Below are 15,984 nucleotides of genomic sequence, written 5' to 3' on the forward strand. Positions count from 1 at the left end.
TTATGGTTTGTATACTATTTATGCCAGGTATTAGGGCTCCTAGCATTGTCCCTATTTTTTTCTTCCATGATCTTAATTGTTTTAGATTTTGTATTTGGGTCTTTTTTCCATTTTGAGTTAGTTTCTGTGTATGTTGTGAGGTATGAGTCCTGTTCTCACCTTTTTACAGATGAGTATGCAGTTATGCCAACACCATTTGCTAGAGAGATTGTTTTCCCCCATTTAATGGACTTTGGGCCTTTGTCAAATATCAGCTGCTCGTAGTTTGATGGATTTGTGTCTGGGTTCTCAATTCTTTCTATTGGTCTATGTGTCTGTTGTTATACAAGTACCAGGCTGTTTTGACTACAATGGCAATATAATAGGTTCTAAAATCAAGTAATGTGAGGCCTCCTACTTTGTGCTTCTTCTTCAGTAATGTTTTACTTATCTGGGGCATCTCCTTTCCATATAAAGTTGATGATTTGTTTCTCCATCTCGTTAAAAATTGCCATTGGAATTTGGACCAGGATTGCGTTGTATCTGTAAATCACTTTGGGAGGAATCGTCATTTTCACAGTGTTGAATCTTCCTATCCATGAGCATGGTATGTTTTGCCACTTATGTAGGTCTCTTTTGATTACTTGCAGTAGGGTTTTGTAGTTTTCTTCGCATAGGTCTTTTATGTCTCTGATTAGATTTATTCCTAAGAGCTTTATCTTCTTGGGGGCTATTGTAAATGGTATTGATGTGGTAATTTTCTTTTCGAAGTTCTATTTGTTGGTGTACAGGAATCCAAATGATTTTTGTGTGTTTGTAGCTTAATACTTTGCTGAAATCTTCTATTAGTTCCAGTAGTTTTCTTATGGATTCTTTGGGGGTTTTTTTGTGCATAGGGATACTTTTACTTCTTCCTTATCAATTTGGATGAACTTTTTTTTTTCTTGCCTTGTTGCTCTGGCTAGGACTTCCAGCACAATGTTGAATAAGAGTGGTGATAAAGGGCATCCTTGTCTGGTTCCTGTTCTCAAGGGGAATACATGCATTCTCTCTCCATTTAGAATGATGCTGGCTGTTGGTTTTGTACAAATGCCCTTTATTACATCCAAGAATTTCCTTTCTATTCCTATTTTGCTGAAAGTTTTTATCAGGAAAGGGTGTTGGATTTTGTCAAGTGCCTTTTCTGCATTGATTAATAAGATTATGTGGTTCTTCCTTTTATTCATGTGACGGATATGTTGATTGTTTTTCCGATGTTGAGCCATCCCTGAATACCTGGTATGAATCCTACTTGGTCATGATGAACTATTTTTTTGATATGCTGTTGAATTGTATTGTCTAGAATTTTGTTGAAGATTTTTACATCTATGTTCATGAGGGATATTGATTTGTAATTTTCTTCTTTTTTGTAGTGTCTTTGCCTGGCTTTGGTATCAGGCTTATGCTGGCTTCACAGAATGAGTTTGAGAGTATTCCTTCCTTTTCTATGCTCTGAAATACCTTTAGTAGTATTGGTGTTAACTCTTCTCTGAACATTTTCTAGAATTCACCAGTGAAGCTGTCCAGGCCAGGGCTTTTTTTTTTTTTTTTTGGTTTTTGGTTTTTGAGAGTAATTTTATTACCTCTTCAATCTCTTCTTTTGCTATGAGTTTATTTAGTTTTTCTACCTTGGTTTGTGTTCGTTTAGGTAGGTAGTGTGTTTCTTATTTGGGTTATTTGCTTCCTCTCCTGTTTTTCTTTGGTCAGTTTGGCCAATGGTTAGTCGATTTTGTTGATGTTTTCAAAGAACCAACTTTTGTCTTGTTGACCCTTTCGATTGTATTTCTATTCTCTATTTCATATATTTTTGCTCTAATCTTTAATATTTCCTTTCTTCTTGTGCCTTAAGCCTTCTTTTCCTGCTTTCTTTCTAGTTGTTTGAGTTGTAGGGTTAATGTTTGATTTTGGCTCTTTCTTCTTTTTGGATGTGTGCATTTATTGCTGTAAATTGACTTCTGAGCACTGCTTTTGATGTGTCTCAAAAGTTTTGGTAAGATGTGTTTTCATTTGCATTTGATTCTCTGAATTTCTTTATTCTATCGTTGATTTCTTCTATAATCCAGTAGTTTTTAAGCAAGGTATTGTTAAGTTTCCACGTTTTTTTTTTTTTCTTTGCTGCTTCTGTTATTGATTTCTACTTTTATGGTATTATCTTATCATCAGAAAAGATGCTTTCTAATATTTCGTTGTTTTTGATTCTCTTAAGGCTTGCTTTGTTGCCTAAAATGTGATCTATTCTGGAGAACGTTCCATGTGGGCTGGAGAAGAACATACACCTTGCTGCTGTTGGGCGGAGTGTCCTGTATATGTCTAGGAGATCAAGTTGATAGATTGTGACATTTAGATCTTCAGTGTCTTTATTGAGTTTCTTTTTAGATGTTCTATCCTTCACTGAAAGTGGTGTATTGAAGTCTCTTACTATTATTGTGGAGCTGTTTATTTCTCTTTTCAATTCTGTTAGAGTTTGTTTTATGTATTTTGGAGCCCTCTTGTTGGGTGTATATATATTTATTAAGGTTATATCTTCCCGGTGTATTGACCCTTTAATCAGTATATAGTGTCCTTCCTTATCCTTTGTGGTGGATTTTGCTTTAAATTCTATTTTGTCGGAGATTAATATTGCCTCTCCTGCTCTTTTTTGATTGTTTGCTTGATATATTTTTTTCCGTCCTTTGTGTTTTAGTTTGTTTGTATCTTTGTGTCTATGGTGTGTCTTTTACAGACAGCATACAGAGAGGTTGTGTTTTTTTATCCATTCTGTCTTTTTATTGGTGCATTTAGGTCATTTACATTCAGTGTCATTATTGATTAGTATGAGTTTACTGCTGTTATTTTGATTGTTATGTATGGTATTGACAGTTCCTTTGTTTCACTTAATTTTATTTGCTGATTATTTTACGTATTTTCTTTTCATCTTTTTCATTATTTTGTGTTTTCTGAGTCTTCATGTTTTTCTTCTTTTTTATTTTGATGGGCAGGTTTTTTAGCTTCCTTTGTGGTTACCTTGAAATTTACCTTTATTTTTCTACATTTAAACCAATTTTGTATTTCTTGACATCCCCTTAACTTCCTCTCCATATGGAAGTTCTATGAGTACACTGTTTATTCCCTCTTTTTTTGTTTTGACGTCATCATCATTTACATATTGACATCTCTGGTTCCCTATTTTCAGTCTTTTAGCTTTGATTTGTTTTTGTGAATTCCCTATCTGGGTTTATAACTGGTTCATCTGTCCTGTGTTCTTGTCTTGGATTATTCTCTAAAATTGTTAGTTCTCTACCCAGAGGACTTTCTTTAATATTTCTTGTAATTTTGGTTTGGGTTTTATTGAAGCTGCTAAATTATAAGTTATTTTCTTAGCTCTCTATCATAAAATAAAATTCCCTGTGTAGTCAATGAAATTTGAATAAAAATAGTTCATTGGAATATAAGACAAAGGTGCATGTTATATTGTCACGTGAGCATAAATATTTTTAAAAGGTTGAAGCAGTTACAAGGTGAAGACGATCATGATAAGACAGAGTTCCCCAGGCTAGGGAAAATTCCACTGCCTCAAGGAGCTTGCTTAGCAGGTCTCATAGCTAGAATTCTGGTTCCTTTCCTTGGCATGCTCCATAGCTTTACATTAAAATTCTGGTTCGCCTCTCCTTAACTGCTGCCCAAAACTAAAGGAAATTTGCAGAAACTGGTTTAGGCACCATGTTAACATTCACGATAACCTTTTAGACCTCATACGTGGTAAATTCCCCATCTCTAAGTGGAGTTTAACTGCCGTATTCTGAACACACAATGCATGGTTACATATAAACTGCATTGTGTCTGTGTAACGTGATTAATAATGTTGCTGATGTAACTTGTATGAACTTCCTACCTGTAAACCCTTTAGAAGTAAACTTTCCACTTGCCCTTGCTGAGCAGTCTTGCAACAACCTCGACTGTTTCCTTCTGTTGCACAATGAAATAAGGGTGCCTTTCTACACTCTCATCTCAGTCTCTGGTTTATTGACAGATACAAATCACTCCAAGCAGAACCTGGAGTTTCCACCCAGCAACAATAAGCACTTCCAGGTAACAATATCTCATACTTAGTGAATGATATATCATAGTCATTCTTCAGGATTTAATTAGTTTAATCATTATAACAGTTCTGTGACGTAGCTTCTATTAATATTTACATATTTTAGATGATAAAATGGAGGTTCAGAGAGGGTAAATAAATTACACAAGTTCAAATCATGAAGGATAAATAAACAGTCCAGGTTCACAGTGGTCTTAAGCATTAGAATCAAGTTTCAAACATGGTTGGGCTCCAGGTTCCAGGCTCATAACAGCCACTTTGAAATTCCTCTTAATGTGAATTTTCTGCTTTATTGATGTCATCCCTGAGATGACAGAGAGTATCAGATTAAAAGAAGAGAAATAGCAGTGGAATTCATAAAATAGTGAATACCTAGGACAATGTCTAGGTGAGAAAATAAATTTAATAAAGACAATGAATTAATAAATTGCCACAGCAAGCTAATAGGTTCATTTTGGATGCACGTCTTGCTCAAACTAATTAATGGAAAACCATCAGAAAGTGGATGCAGGACATAGTCTGGGCAGGTTTATAATAATTGTGCAACGGGGAGAGATATCAGAAATTATCATTAAGTAGTAAGGAACAGGAGCCATGGTGGCAATGGTTAGAGCTCCACTGCTAACCAAAAAGTCCACTGTTCAAATCCACCGGTAGCTCTTTGAAAGCACTCAGAAGGCAGTTCTAGTCTATAGGGTCACTACGAGCCGGAATTGACTGGACAACAAGGGTTTGGTTTTTTGGTTTAGTAAGGAAGATGTTAAAAATAAATAAACAAGGAAGTTCCCATTTTAAAAAATGGTGTGTGTGGACTGTTGCCTTGAGAAGTTCAGTCACCTTTTAAAAATAAAGATAGGATTGATGTTACTTCCTTAAATAGGGAGGTCTGTGGGGAGAAGATTTATTCCCCTTCATCTTCTGCTTCCTGGACTTTGTTGCTGTGTGAGCTTTAATTTTGGGGGAATTTAATTTAAGGACAAGGGATTAGGAAATATATTAACTTTGATTTTGCTGAGTTATGAAATCAATGAGAGCCATTAGGTACTATCACTGGACTTTTTTAAAAAATAAATTAAAACTTTTTTCTTGAGCTAATGTTTGAGTGATCCATTTACTTATTGAGTGTTTCATTACATGACTGGGAAAAGCATTCCTAGATGATACAATGGGGAGAAGCAGAATCACCACATGCAATTGTGAAGGTTGGGCACCATGAAATTGTAGGTTGTGTCATTCATATAGACTAATATGTGAAAGAACCAGCAGAAAATGTGCAATATATTGGGTATTGCCATGACTGATGTAAACATCCAAGAGCTTCCCGCCACAGTAATCATACGGACCAAAAGGAACAACACACAACTCAGTGATATCTATCAACCCAAAGAAAATAAATTTATCTAATCCACTTACATAGTTTTTCATTGAAGGAGCCCCTGAAAATAAGAGAAACAGAGAAAGAGAGAGAGAATGATAAGAAAATACTGAGGATCTTAATATACAAATTAAATATTATTACAGTTATAATAAGAAATAATCTGTGATTCATTAAAATATTTGATGATCTTTAATAATCTTAATACTTGTTCTAGTAGGTGCTATGGAGTCAGTTGTGATCACAGAAACCCTATGAACAACAGAAGGAATCAATGCCTGGTCCTGCACCATCCTTACACTCATTGCTATATTTGAGCCCATTGTTGCAGACAGTGTGTCATTCCACCTCATTGCGGGTCTTCCTATTTTTGCTGACCCTTGACTATACAAACCATATTGTCCTTCTCTAAGGACTTGCCCCTCCCAGCAAGTGTCAAATAGTACTTGCATATAATTTCTCTGTTAGAGAAAGTTACCATCAAGCAGAGGGGGCTGAGGGAGTTGACAAATTGGTACTACATATATTGATGGCGTCCCTGGATGAAGAGTAAACCAGTGGAGAGGTGAACAGAAATGCTATGAGGTAGGGATGTCTCAGAAGTCAAGTTACAGGAGGAATAATATTCTAATTTCCAAGATATGTGAATGACTCATTCCTAGAACTGTGAGGGGCATGTCTTTCACAACAATATGTAATGTTTCTTCCAGTTTCCACTGTGTCATATTCTAGCAGAAGTTCACCTTGTATTTATAGCCAGTCTTACCTATATATAATGGCAACTAACAACAAGAACAAAGCTGTATAATCTCCTTGATAAGAAGAAGAAAAACATTTAGTTTGATATTATATTACTTAAATACCACCAAACATGTACAATATAATATACAAAATAATGGCAAAGTACAAGATCCGATGTATCTGTATATTATATAAGTTTTAGCTCCAAATATTAGTTATTACTTGGAGAAATAGAAATTAGTCAACCCCAGAGTAGGCAAAATAAAAATTCAACATTTATTCTCTCATAGAAAATGTTGGCATTTTTAAAATTTACCTCTTCATGGAACTTTTCTTTGACCATTACAACCAATTGCTTCTATGGAACTTGTGAACTTATATTCAAATAACTGTTACAGAAATAAAATATAAGTATTTTTTTCAAGGCTTTATTTTTTACAAAGTCATTAAATTTTCATGATTTTTCTAACCATAAAGACATTTAATACCTATTCTAGTAACATGGGTTCTGCATCTTTTAAAGTGCTCTATACATGGCTGTATCTCTTATTTTACATCTAAAAAGTAAGATAAATTGATTTTTTTTCTTGCTACTTTTTTTTTAAAGCTTTTATTAAGACATAAATAACATACCTTATTATTCGTTCACATAGCTTCAATTTTTCTTTAGTTCTTTCAGCTTGAGAAATGCCAAGCACGTTATTCCCTTTTGGCTTTTTAACTCCAGATCTTTGCACATTTCATTATAATACTTTACTTTGTCTTCTTGAGTCACCTTTGAAATCTTCTGTTCAGTTTTTATCTTCATTATTTCTTCCGTTTGCTTAAGCTACTCTGTTCAAGAGTAAGTTTCAGAGTCTCTTCTGACATCCCTTTTGGTTTTCTCTTTCTTTCCCGTCTTTTTAACGACCTTTTGCTTTCTTCATCTATGATGTTTGATGTCATTCCAAATTTCTCTAATCTTTGGTCATTAGTGTTCAACGTGTGAAACCTATTCTTGAGATGGTCTCTCAATTCAGGTCTGATGTAGTCAAGGTTGTATTTTGGCTCTCGTGGACTTGCTCTAATTTTCTTCAGCTTCAACTTGTACTTGCATATGAATAATCAATGGTCTCTTCCATGGTTGGCCCCTAGCCTTGTTCTGACTGATGACACTGAGCTTCCCTATCATCTCATTCCACAGATGTAGTCGATTTGATTCCTGTATATTCTGTCTGGCAAGGTCCACGTGTTTCTGTTGTTGAAAAAAGTTATTTGTAATGAAGAATTCATTAGTCCTGCAATATTCCAACATGTGATCTCTGGCATCATTTCTATCACCAAGGCCATATTATGCAACAACCTGTCCTTCTTTTTTTCCAACTTTCTCATTCTAATCAACAGCAATTATCTATGCACCTTGATTGCAAATTTGATGAATTTCAGATTTCATAAGTTGGTAAAATCTTCAATTTCCTCATCTTTGGCATTAGTCCTCGGTGTGTAAATTTGAATAACAGTATTGACTGGTCTTCTCTGTGGGCGTATCGATATTATCCTATCACTAACGGCATTGTACTTCATGATAGGTTTTGAAATTTTCTTTTTTTCATGATGAGTGTGACACCATTCTTTTTCAATTTCGGACCATATGATTGTCCGATTCAAAATGACCAATACCACTCCATTTCGGCTCACTAATGCCTACGATATCCATCTTTACGCATTCCATTTCATTTTTTATTATTTCTAATTTCCAAGATTCACACTTCCTACATTCCATGTTCCAATTATTAATGTTTTTTTACAGCTATTTCTTCTCATTTTGAGTCATGCTAATAAAATAGAATATCTTAATCTAATAAAATAAAATAAGAGAGTAATTTTAAACAGAAAATTTGTAATAAAAGGAGGAGCTGGAGTGACTAATATCTGTCCTCGAAGTCAAAAAATACTGAAAGTATAGAAAAAATACAAAGAAACAGGATAGCATATATCTGAAATGTACTTTTTTTATTCCATTTGAAAACATTATGGAAGTGGGGAAATATTGAGTGGTCTGTCCTAAAGGTAAAATGTTTTAATCCAGATCCCTGGGTGGGACAAATTGAAAGTTAACTGAGAATAAATGAATAAATGAATCTAAAAGAAACTTACTCCTTGGTGAAAATAAATTATTTAGAAAATTAACAGACACCCTAGACATTTTGTTAAGCTTTCAAGTGTTTCAGACATAATTAACAAGTTTCTTGGTATCTCCTCAGGGAGAGCTTCAAAGGCTGAGAGAAAGCTATAAATTGTTTCCACTATGCCATGTTAAGAAGCTCATAGGGTGTCAAAACAGTTTCATTACACATAAAACGTAGAATTTTTTATTCAGTACCATGTTTTACTAATATCTAGAACGTTTCAGTGACATTTTCAAGGCCCCATATTTAATTGATAGCAAAGCCATAGAAAAATATTGGGAATTTTGATTCAATTCTGGCTGTTTCTCATCATTATTGTTGATAAGTTTTTTTAAGAGATAAATGTGGACTTCATATATTCACTTTTATAATTTAATGCTATGGAATTTAATGCTATGTCTGCATTTGTTGACTAACAATTTATTCAGAGACTGCTCTGCTTATAGTGTTCAGGAATAGATATATGCCACATAGATAGATTGATACATAGATGCATATACACACGTAGGAAGCAGCGATCACAAAGTTTTAAACCAACAATTCCATTATTTTAACCTGTAGGGCTATTCTTGTATTTTTAAAATATCTGTAGGATATTCAGATACTTTTATTTTAATATTATACTTACATTTGTCTGTGATATCTCCTGGCACATAGGAATTCCAATGTTTAATGGAAGATGCTTCATGTTCAGACAAATTTTAATAACTTCCAGTAATTTACATATATGTCATCAACAGTATATTTTCTTTTTCTCCTAGGTTATTGTGTCATATAGTGATTTTTTAAAAAAATTCTTTCATGAAAAGGTGAGGATACTTTTTTACAAGGGGGTGTTTATGACATCAGTGTTTCACTATTTGTTGAGATTTCCTCATATATCCTAGGTTCCTTTATGAGAAAACAATATGTATCTGATTTCTTACAAAAAACTTAGAATGTATCAGTTATAATACAAATGCCCTGTTGGAGGAGAATGTATTTTATGTAGACCAACAAGGAAATTAATCTTAAGAATGGCATTTTGTGACACTTCAGTCATAACACCGGTGTTACGGAAGGCAGGGCCAGGGTCAGTTAGAAGGATAGCATACTAATGATCCTATTCATCATGAAAATGGTGACAAAGGACTTAAATTACAGTCCAGAAGAATTGACCTATACGAATCTTAAAGATCAAAACACTTAACAGCAAGAAAAAAATCATTTCAAGTAACTACTGTCAACATCCAAATAAAGATAGATGATGATGATAATCGATAGATGATAGATAGATATGCAAACAGACAGATGCATGGATGGATGGATGATAGATAGATGGATAGGTAGGTAGACAAATAGTACTAAGTATACACTACTTTAGAGTTATTTTCAGGTATTATAGACACGTTGAATAATTTAATTCTAATTTATGCTTCCTAACAACCATGCAAGAAAGTGTTGGAATATGATTTTTCAGGAGGGGATAAACAGATTCATATAACTTATGTTATTATTTGCCCTGAGTACTACTCGGTATGTATTACAAATGGAGGTATGTTATTGCTGTTGTTAGGTACTCCAGTTGGTTCTAACTCAGAACAATCCTATAGGACAGAGTAGAACTGCCCCTATAGGGCTTCCAAGAAGTGTCTGGTAGATTTGAATTGCTGACTTTTGGTTAGCAGCCGAGCTCTTAACCACTACGCCATCAGGGCTCAAAATGGAGGTATAGCAGAGGCTATATCTGTATACTTATATATCTAGGGATGTTTTCATGTATAAAGAAAAATAATCCCCACTGTTATAAATTACATATCTATCCAAAACCTGTCAAGTATGTTAACTGTTCCATCCTGGACCATCTATATTCATGGGTTTTCATAAGATAATATTTTGAAGTACAGTTTCAAAATGTATCCACTTATTTTTTTAGGTATGTGAAAAAGATGAAAGTTTTAAGAAGAGTACAATAATATTTTTGCACCTAACACCTAAAAGTTTAACATATTATTCATTTTTGTTTCACCTATCTATCAATCTACGTAACAATCTATATAATGTGTATATGTGCATGAAAAATTTGTGGGATTTGGGAATGTATTTGAATATCATAAAATGGATAGTTTGGGTTTATATTATTCATATGGGCTTTGTATACTAAAACTCTACCACATGATACTGCATAAAAGCTATTGATGACCCTGATGTTTCTATCCAGAATAAGTTTCGTGATAGAACTAGATGGACAAACATAATCTAGCAGTACTGAATGCATTCATTCTAATGGGAATCACAGAGTGCCCAGAGCTACAGGGTCCATTGTTTGGGCTCTTCCTCATCATCTACATGATCACAGTGGTGGGCAACTTGGGCATGATCATCCCCACCAAGATGGACTCTAGGCTACAAATGCCCATGTACTTTTTTCTCAGACACCTGGCTATCACTGATCTTGGTTATTCAACAGCCTTGGGACCCAAAATGTTGGTAAATTTTGTTGTGCATGAAAATGCAATCTCTATTACTTTTGTGCTACTCAGCTAGTTATCTGTATTCTGTTCATAACTAGTGAACTTTTTATTCTGTCAGCAATGTCCTATGACTACTATGTGGCCTTCTGTAACCCTCTGCTCTACACAGTCATCATGTCACAAAGGACGTGTTGAGTGCTGGTGGCAATCCCCTATCTCTACAGCATATTTGTTTCTCTTCTGATCACCATAAAGATTTTTAATTTATCCTTCTGTGGCAACAATGTCATCACTCATTTTTACTGTGACACTCTCGCTTTGTTATCCTTGGTCTGTTCAAACACTTATGAAATGGAATTGATCATTTTCATCTTAGCAGCTTTTAATTTTATTTCATCCCTCCTAATAGTTCTTGTTTCTTATCTGCTCGTTCTTGTAGCCATTCTCAGGATGAACTCAGCTGAGGGCAGGCACAAGGCCTTCTCTACCTGTGGATCCCACCTGACAGTGGTGGTAGTGTTCTATGGGACTTTAATCTTTATGTACATGGCAGCCCAAGTCCAGCCACTCCTCTGACACTGATAAAGTGGCTTCCATATTTTACACCCTAGTTATTCCCATGTTGAATCATTTGATCTATAGTTTGAGGAATAAAGATGTGAAATATGTCTTACGTAGGACTTTGCTACAACCATGCAATATATTTTCTCAAAGTTCACTATACCATGTCATTCATATAAATCACATTATGGACTTTAAACTTCTTTCTGTGTACCTCCAGAGGGGAAAGCAAGCACAAAGGCAAGGATAAGTTCAACATATATTTCTATATTGCCTTCTACCAGTCAGTCTACTGTGAACTGGAAATAAATTAATAAAGAAAAAAGAAAAAAAATTACCTTCCTTGAGCAGGAGAGATTCATTATAAGCAGAATAATGAAGAAATTCTATAGTATATTGGAATGTGTTGAGGGTTGACAAATTAAAGTTAAAAAAAGAATGAACACTCTGATTAGGATAGGAAAACTATAGTAGCTGCAGGAAGAGTTTGAAGTCTCTGGTATTTCCTCAACTGGTAGAAAAAAAATGTGGGAAGAGTGTGAGCATGAGTGTATGTGTGTGTTTGTGTATGTGCACATGCACACACCTTCTGTTTTAGCGCTCATACTCTGCCCCGAGGTGACTTATTGTAGTTGCAAGAAGGCTCAGTGCAGTGGAATGATTTGAGGTACTCAGTCATCTGTATTTGCTCAAGTGTTCACTGTCTAAACCTTGTAATCCCTTTCTTTCATTATCAGTGACTTTACTTTCATATATGAACCCTTAGAGTCTGTTTACTTTGTTATTATTTTTATTATTTGTATATTGTAATATAATATAATAAAAAGAGTAACAACATTATTATATTCAGAAGGATCAGCTCGGTATCTGCTTTGTCTACATCAACTCATTTTTTCTTTTGCAGTGGATATATCAGTTAGGATAAATTGATTGAGGTCATCCACAGAAGTTTCCAGGTTTTTACATTTTTTTCTCTACCTTATTGACATTGGTTCCTAATTGCATGCTTTCATCTCAGATTGTTATCCCTACCTCTCTAGAAAATAATAATTACAATTGTTTAGAAGATATTTTCTAATTGTTTATGTATCTTTACATAAGAGATCTGTTGTATGAAGATTTAGATGATTGCCTGTTTTTTGTCTGGCTGAATTTTCTCAAATTTAGTGGTATGAGTGTGCACTATACTTCGATTAGGATCTATTGTTTCAGTTCATCATTTTGATTATTCTACTTGAAAGAAGCAAAAGGAGATAATCCCATGGTTTGGACTATGCTGTGTTTCTAGTGAGTGAGGTGCCACATGTAGCATTGTATATATTTGCCATAATTTCTGGACATAGTTGCTCTACATTCCCTCCTAATTTTCCATGCACATTTTTTGTTTTTATTCCGTTAGTATTCAAACAATTTGTAATAAGAAGAAATAAAGTAAATTTTAGATACACTAAGGTTGTCTATAAAAACAAAAAAAAAGTCAACCTGAGTTTTAGGATAGGACCATACAAGGAGGGGTATGATATATTTCTATGTATATAGAGACTAGGAAACACATGAGAAAAAAAATCATTGATAAAGAAGTTATAAAAATAGAAGTTTAAATTTAAGGTATTCCCCATCCCAAATCATGTCTAAGTGGCTTGATCTGGAAATTTTATTAGGCGTTTAAAAAACCAAGCCCATTGCCATCGTGTTGATTACAACTCATAGCGACCCTGTAGGACAGAGTAGAACTGTTCCATAGTGCTTCCAAGGAGCACCTGGTGGATTCAAACTGGCAACCTTTTGGTTACTAGCCATAGCTCTTAACCACTACACCACCAGGGTTTCCATTAAGTGTCTAGGGAAAAAAAATTAACCAATTCTCCATTAACTTTTCAAGAAAACTGAAGAGGAAGGTATATTTCCATTTTCTATATAAGGAGAGATTTACTCTGACATCACAAGTAGGCAAAAACATTAAAAGAAAACAACAGAGCATATATATGAAAAACATAGAGAAAAATTTAAGAAATTGAGTCTTGAAATACATAAAGACAATAATACATCAAATTAGGTGTGCTTCAAGAACGCATGGTTGTTATATAAAAACCAGCTAATGACATTCACCATAATAACTAGTTAGAAAAGAAAAACAATGCCACATAAACCAATGTAGAAAAACATTTTAGAAGTCCCAATATAGTGATAAAATTTGACTGAATTAATATAAAGGTGATCCAACAGAATGCAGAAATTATCAAACAAAATCATTAATATCACATAGAAGTAAAATTTTGCTGAAGAGCATTCAGAATGGTTAGTACATCAAAATGGAAAGTCCAGAGATTCAAGTCAGTCAAAAGAGGACAAGTAACAAGGGATTCCATTGCTGATGTCAGATAGATCATGGCTGAAAGCAGAGAATATCAGAAAGATGCTTACCTGTGTTTTATTGACTACGTAAAAGCATTCGACTGTGTGGATCATAACAAATTATGAATAACATTGAGAAAAATAGGAATTCCAGAACACTTAATTGTGCTTATAAGGAACATGTACTTGGACCAAGAGGCAGTGATATACTACGTGTTTTAAAACCAAGACAGGTGTGTGTCAGGGTTGTTCCCTTCCACCATACTTATTCAATCTGTAAGCTGAGTGACTATTGGGCATCAGGATTAGAGGAAGACTCATTAACAACCTGTGATATGTAGATGACACAATCTTGCTTACTAATGTAAATGACACTTAAAGCACTTACTGATGAAGATCAAAGACCTTCCATACGGATTACATCTCAACATGAAGAAAACAAAAATCCTCACAAATGGACAAATAGGCAACGTCATGATAAATGAAGAAAAGATTGAAGTTGTCAAGGATTTCATTTTACTTGGATGCACAATCAACACCCATGGAAGCCGCAGTCAAGAAATCAAAACACACATTGCACTGGGGAAATCTGCTGCAAAAGGCTTCTTTACAGTGTTAAAAAGCAAAGATATCACTTTAAGGATTAAGATGTGACTGAGCCAAGCGATGGTGTTTTCATTTGCCATATATGAATGTGAAAGCTAGACAATGAATAAGGAAGAATGAAGAAGAACTGATGCCTTTGAATTGTGGTGTTGGCAAAGAATATTGAACATACCCTGGACTGCTAACAAACAAACAAATCTCTCTTGGAAGAATACAGCCAGAATGCTCCTTAGTAGCAAGGATGGACAGACTTCATCTGGACATATTATCAGGAGGGACCAGTCCTTGGAGAAGGACATAATGCTTGATAAAGTTGAGGGTTCGTGAAAAGAGGAAGACCATCAACAAGATGGACTGACACAGTGGCTGCAACAATGGCTCAAGCATAACGATGATTGTGAGGATGGTTCAGGACCTGGTAGTGTTTAGTTCTGTTGTACATGAGATCACTATGAGTGGGAACTAACCTGACAGCATGTAACCCCAACTAGCGACAATATTGAAAAGGAACTTCCTCAAACTGATAGAGGGCACCCATGAACAACTTACAGCTACCATCACACATGGTAGGAAAGATTGAATAAATTCTCAGTAAGACCAGGAATGAAACATGTAAACCTGCCCTTACCAAATGTGACACTATAGTGGATGTAGCCAACACAATAAGGCAATAAGAGATAAATAAATAGAAAGCATCCAGATTGGAAAGGAAGAAGTGAAACTTTTTTTATTGATAGATGATATGATTGCCTATGTGTAAATCTAACACAGCCTACACTAGAGTTATAGAATTAAAAAGTTAACTTAGCATTTCTTTGTGAATTTACTTTCAGATTATTGGTTTACTTAAAAAAAAAAAAAAAAAAAAAGCCTGTTTGGATTTTAAGTATGGTTGCAATGACTCTATAGATACATTTGCAGATTTCTTAGATATAACACTGGTAATGGACTGAATTGTGTCTCCCAATATATGTTTCAATTTGGCTAGGCCATGATTCCCAGTATTTGTGGTTGTCCAACAGTTTGTGATCTGATGTGATTATCCTACCTGTTGTAAATCCTAACCGTTAAGATGTTAATGAGTTAGGATTAGAGGCAATTATGTTAATGAGTAAGGACTCAACCTATTGGATTAGGTTGTATTTTGAGTGACTCTCCTGAGATATGAAAGACAGAAGCAAGCTGAGAGGAGTGGAACCTCATGCCACCAAGAAAGAAGCTCCAGGAGTGGACCACATCCTTTGTACCCAGGGTCCTGGAGCTGAGAAGTTCCTAGATCAGGGGAAGATTGATGTGAAGGACCTTTCCCCAGAGCTGACAGAGAAAGAAAGCCTTCCCCTGGAATTGGCTTTCTGAATTTGGATTTCTAGCTTCCTAAACTATGAGATGAGTCAGAATCAACTCGACATCAATAGGTAAATGGTGAAAGAATAAGCTTCTGTTTGTTAAAGACATCCACTTGTGGTAACACTAAAATTAAAATCCATAAAAAGTTTGACCACACCAAATTTTAAAACTTCATTCTTCAAAGACACTTGTATAGAAATAAGTTACATTCTAAGAGAAAAAATTTTCTAAATATATATCTCATAAATGACTTGTGTCTGTAATATACACAGAGTGCACAGA

The 15,984-nt window shown here is 34.7% G+C and overlaps 1 pseudogene; it reads left to right on the forward strand.

Annotated features, from left to right (window-relative positions):
• The first annotated feature begins 10,603 nt into the window (after positions 1–10,603).
• LOC101351195 (olfactory receptor 8K3-like) lies at positions 10,604–11,644 on the forward strand (annotated as a pseudogene).
• The last annotated feature ends 4,340 nt before the right edge of the window (positions 11,645–15,984 follow it).

This window comes from Trichechus manatus, unplaced genomic scaffold (genome assembly GCF_000243295.1).
Source record: "Trichechus manatus latirostris isolate Lorelei unplaced genomic scaffold, TriManLat1.0 scaffold00236, whole genome shotgun sequence".
NCBI lineage: Eukaryota > Metazoa > Chordata > Mammalia > Sirenia > Trichechidae > Trichechus > Trichechus manatus.